Source organism: Pygocentrus nattereri, chromosome 10, assembly GCF_015220715.1.
Source record: "Pygocentrus nattereri isolate fPygNat1 chromosome 10, fPygNat1.pri, whole genome shotgun sequence".
Lineage (NCBI taxonomy): Eukaryota > Metazoa > Chordata > Actinopteri > Characiformes > Serrasalmidae > Pygocentrus > Pygocentrus nattereri.
The window spans coordinates 39,460,670-39,466,566 of record NC_051220.1 but is presented as its reverse complement, the minus strand read 5'-3'; the positions used below and the strand labels follow the sequence as shown (position 1 = coordinate 39,466,566).

The 5,897-nt window shown below is 41.3% G+C and overlaps 1 non-coding gene across 1 annotated transcript; it reads right to left on the bottom strand.

Moving 5' to 3' along the window:
• Positions 1–3,643: 3,643 nt before the first annotated feature.
• LOC119264203 lies at positions 3,644–3,807 on the bottom strand. The gene has a single exon (XR_005130864.1). It is a non-coding gene; the product is annotated as a U1 spliceosomal RNA (small nuclear RNA).
• Positions 3,808–5,897: the final 2,090 nt, after the last annotated feature.

The window sequence follows — 5,897 nt, the reverse complement described above, 5'->3', positions numbered from 1 at the left end:
TTTTTGTTTGATGTGAGCAGGGAAATCGGAAATGTCTCTTCATCAAAGAAGTGCGGCAGACTGAATCGCTGTCATTCACCAAACCGGAAATGACACGAGGAACGAGCTGCTCTCTCATTGGAGGACGCAGACAGTAATGGCATGTAGTTGCAATGAACAGCTGCATAATTCATATATGATGGGCTACTATGTTCAAAACATTAGTCCCACTATGACGTGCCTTCAGTAGCAAATGACTGAGAACGTCCATGTAAGTCCGTGTTGTGTCAGCAGGAGTTATTATCAAATGCTGACCTCCAGCACGTTGTGCCATTAAAGCACACTTTTAAAGAGCATTCATTTTCTATGCCATATGATTTCATTACATGGTTCAGCTGCCCCATGTGCATACATGTCGCAACACCCTGTAAATGACTTGCACAGTACGGTTTGAATAAATGTTTTATGGCGCTCGACGGAAGAGGAAAAAAGCATGCTGTAAAAATCCAACACGGCTTTGGGGATTTGTGTACTGAGTCACTGGGACCAGATCGTTTATACGCCACCAACACGTCGGTGTTAATGCAGTTAGAATGATCCAACACCCAAATAGTACCTATGCTATGGGGGTCCTGACCACTGAAGAACAGGGTAACAAAGTATCAGAGAAACAGATGGACTACAGTCTGTAACTGTAGAACTACAGAGTGCAGCTATATGGTCAGTGGAACTAACAAAATGGGCTGTGAGTGTAAATATGAGGAGGTGGACTTAACAAAGTGGCCATTCAGTGTAAAATAATTTTGCCAAACGTCAGTTGCCTCATTTTTTTGAGGTGAAATGACATCAGAATTGACGGAAGAGCCTTTAGGATCTTCATACTTTTGGAATAAGCTTTCACACATGTTCATGATGTCAGTTGTCATAAAAGGCATATGTAGGTGACCTATAGTCTTACAAATGCAACAGGTTTGTTTACCTGTCAAAGTACTGTAAAATTTAATGGTCCATCCTCATGTTTTTTAATGATTAAATGCATGTAAATTAACCATATATATATACACACTGTAATTTAACGTTGCTGTTGTTGATTTGTAGAAATACTAAATTGACAAAAATGTGACATTGACATTTTATGGACATTTGAGTTTATTTTAATAGCTGTATGACTACAGCACTAAATGACTAAATGACTGTAATTTTGTAAAACTGTAAGATTAAGAAAATGTACTTTTACCGTTAATTAACAGGTTTCGTCTGACACCCCTGCTTTATCATTTTTAACTTTTTTTCTGGTTTACATAAGCCTTAAATAACAACCTGGCATATTAGTACATAAACAATTATAAAGGCTTATTTTTATCAAGCATCAGTTGCTGTAACACTTTCTAGGTTGAAGCAAAAATGGACAACCTATGTGACAACCGATGATTGCTGTAATAAGCCCCTACAAATGTTAATGTAGGTTTGTTAGTAGTTGTCCTTAAAGGTTAATGTATGTGACCTGTAGCTATATGAATGCTTTTTTTTTTTACGTGTTAAGGTACTGTAAAATTTAATGGTCAAATCTCATTTTCTGAAAATGGGATTACATGATTTTAAATTAAATATATATATATACTATGTTTTGAAACCATTTTTCTTTATTTTCAGAAATAGCAAAGTTTTTTTGTGGACAATTGCCTTTATTTATTTTATTTATATTATATATTTATTTCAATGGTTGAATGACTATAACACTACAGGACTAAAAGACTGTAAGATTGAGAAAACATACTTTTACTGTTAATTTACAGTTTTTGTCTGGCACCCTGGCTGCAAGACATTTGACCATTTTTAATAGTACTTTATGGTTTACATAAGCCTTCCATGACAACTGATATACTTGTAATTTAACGCTTATTAAGCACCAATTGCTTTAACACTTTCTGGGTTGAGGAAACATCATAATGGACTTAAGCGACCTTTATGCCAACTGATGCTTGCTGGAATAAGCCCTTACAAATGTTAACATAGAGTTGTTGTCTGTTGTCTTCAAAGGCTTACGTAGGTGACCCATAGCCTTACAAATACCACCCTTCAGGAGCGTGATTCCAAAATCACTGACTGGATTCGGCTTTGATCCACACATCTGCTCCTACAGCAGTGAAGTGCTGGGTGACTGAGCATAAATAAAACTCGTCTGGCGATTACGTAAGGCAGCGCTATTGGAGACGATCTAACGAAATTATTCACAGAGCAGATTAGTAAACATTGCTCAGCTGCAGAGAACCAGTGCTGACAATCCAGTCCTTTCCAGAAGCATCAGAAAGGCAAGTGACAGATTTGAATGCCCGAGGTTGCCATGGTAACCCGTAAAATGCACTGATAACTTGACCGGAGATAAATAGAATAAACCCGGCCAGGATTTATTTATCCTGGAGGCACAGCTTTATCCTTATACATATAGACATGAGATACACTTATACCCCAGCTCTGTCTTAGACACGAACAATGCTGTACTGTTACAATTACAGAAGTAATGACGATCGAGAGAGAGCCTCACGTGCTGATACATAATTGGATTAGGAGTAATTGAGCTTAGCAATTCTAGCTTTATTTGTATTGGTTAATATATTTCTAATCAAAGTCATTAATAGGTAAAAGGCCTCAGAAAAAGCAATCCATTCAAGCAGTGCAATCCATCACGAGCGGATAGATGGGCTAGCAGATTAGTTTTGGTAAGCTTGACGACAGCGGGTCAGCGCAGAGGTCAGCGTGTAGTGAATTAGGCTGCCACACGTCTTTCTCCCCTGATGTCACACAAGTCCTTCTCATTAGCGGATCTGTCGGGGAGTAGCGTGATTTAATAAACAGTCATTTTATTTCATTCTCTTGTCTAGCAGACTCCTGATGAGAACCCTCAAGACTGCATTAAATCTCGCGCCTCCGTTTATTTGCATGAGGGACGTGTCCAAAAGTGATTTAGGCTCCGTAATCAAGCACGCTCGCGCATGAGGCTATCCGTCTACTTTCTCTCGCTATTGCACTCTCTTCCAGCCCTCCCTAACAACATATCGGGGGAGATGATCATCATCTATATGGACACACAGACAGGAAAACTATCACAAGGCACGGAGTCTGCAGCCTCGGAGTCTGCAAATGCCTCGCATTGATGAGAACCAGCAAATGACTGCCATGAGGAAACTTCATATCTTTCAAATGGTATCTGTACAGGGGGAAGAAAAGGTTAATGGATCTTTATCCTTAAACCTCTGAAGTTCAGCATATGAGTAAAGTTCAGCACTTTAATTCCTAACATTCATAGCTACTGATGTACAAATAGACCTCAGAGTATGTTGTAGGATTTTTGAAAAATGTTGCTATTAATTAGATTATGTGACCTTTATTTGTCCCACAACGGGGAAATTTCACCTCCGCATCTAACCCATCCCTGCAGTGAAACACCACATACACACTAGTGAGCACACACACTAGGGGGCAGTGAACACACTTGCCTGGAGCGGTGGGCAGCCCAATCCACAGCAACCAGGGAGCAGTTGGGGGTTAGGTGTCTTGCTCAAGGACACCTCAGTCATGTGCTGTCGGCTCTGGGGATCAAACCGGTGACCTTCTGGTCGCAAGGCTGGTTCCCTAACCTCCAGCCCACGACTGCCCCAAAAGTCAGGGGAGAGCGTGAACGCAGTCCCCCACTACCAGAAATTATGCAGTCAAGATTCCCGCATTTGGGGAATTCGCAAGGGTCAGCACCACCCAAGTGCAGTGGCAGAGCCTCACCCTGGGTGAACCACATTCGTGATCATGGAATTGCCCCTGCCAGGTAGGTATTGTACCCTCTGGTAAGCAAAACGGTTCCATACTCAATGTGTTTTATCCTACATACATCAAAATCTAAAGTCATTAAGGAGTCAAAATTCCCTTCCTCCACAGCTACAAGCTGTGAGCTATTTGCTACGTCCAGTTGCTAGTAGCAAGCGAATACGCCTGAATGTTGAATGAAGTCGATTGATCATTAAACTTCAATACCATTATATAATAACATCGTCTACTATAAAAGTACTCCGCTACTTCCAGAGCAGCTCAGCTACCACATAGCTTCCCGGCTCGTTTGTGGTATTTCGGTGAGGTTGCCAGTCTCATGATGTCACGCATCCCTCGGGCTCTGATACTCACTTGGACTCCATTCCCCAGACTCCTCTGGGAATTCCCATGTCTCCTGCCACCTCTGACCTGCCTGCACACTCCAGTCACCGGTCTCACTCTCCAGAATACTAATTTGGTTCACCTGTGTTGCGCTAATTAGCTTTAGCTCATAAGCCCGGGCTTAGCGAAGTGTTGTATCGTTTGTCGACATGCTGAGCGTTTCCGTCGTATATATGGCTGATCGTTTCTGACCCGTTTGCCTGTTTACCGATTACTTCTTTTGTTATTCCCTTCGGATTAGCTGCCTGTGGTAATATCTCCATGTTCTGACCTTTTGGACTGTTCTCTGGACTTTGATCTTGTGTCTCACCCTTCGGTTTGTTTGGTTTTGACCCACGCCCTTTTAGACTACGAGCTCGGATTACGTCTTCTTTAATGAAGTCTACCTTGTTCATTTTACCGCAAGCATCTGATTTCATCTGCGTCGCTACACATGGTGTCAATTCAGTGCGTGGAAATTTTAGCTTGCGTGATGCAAAATTCATATTTCCACTCATTAATGGGGCAGTCATGGGCTGGAGGTTAGGTATGCAGCCTCGTGACCAGAAGGTCGCCGGTTCGATCCCCAGAACCGACAGTCCATGACTGAGGTGTCCTTGAGCAAGACACCTAACCCCCAACTGCTCCCCGGGCGCTGCGGATTGGGCTGCCCACTGCTCCGGGCAAGTGTGCTCACTGCCCCCTAGTGTGTGTGTGCTCACTAGTGTGTATGTGGTGTTTCACTTCACGGATGGGTTAAATGCAGAGGTGAAATTTCCCCGTTGTGGGATTAATAAGGGTCACTTAATCTTAATGACCTCACTGTAAAAAAAGAAAAAATACTGTGGAATTTATAGTTAAAATCTGGCAAAAAGTTTTGTTATTTACTGTAAAATGAATTACATTATGTTCCTGGATATCAAGTTACAGTTTTTTTGTGTAGTTAAATTACAGCAGTTTACTGTTTTTTTTACGGTAACTGTTCATTTTACTTGTAATCCAGTTTAAAGCAATTTGTTCTAATAGACATTTATATATTGTAGGTTACTTGCAACAAGAGTTGCTAATAAAATTCTGTAAAAGCCCTAAAAAGACTTGCAGTAAATTATATTTACAGTGACAAATTGGAAAATGATAAATCAAGATTGAAAAAAATGACATTGCATTAACATTTCCACAAAAAAAAGACAGATATCACTCTGCGCACACTCCAGCCCGTAACTGTGCCCATCTTTTGTTGTGAAAGATGCTGTTAACAACTGTAGTTCTTTTGTGCACCCATGATGCATTGCAAAACACAATTACAGGCTGTAAAAGCGTAAAACAGTATGTTATTGTCAGAAATACTGTAAAAACTACAGCAATTTGTTACAGTGCTCACAATTCAGAGGATCCAGCGGCATTCTGGAAAATGGCAAAATACATCGGCTTTGGAACCGTTTGGATCATCACAGAACGTGAATATGGCGATTTTAGAGAAAAGAAAAAAGAATTTGAATACGACAGCGACTCAATGTTAGCAGCAAGCTTTTCACTAGTTCTGGAAGTGAGTGGTGTGTTTATTGTAAGCCCAGCTTGTAGAAAGTGTTTCCATCACACGCTTCATCCCAAAAAGCCCTTTCAGCTCGGCCCAAAGCTGAAAGGCAGCAGGAACAATGGGGTGAAAGGGATTCATTCCACAGCAAAGGGTCTCCCTCTCATGCCTTCATCACACTGCCTCTCTCTCTCTCTCTCTC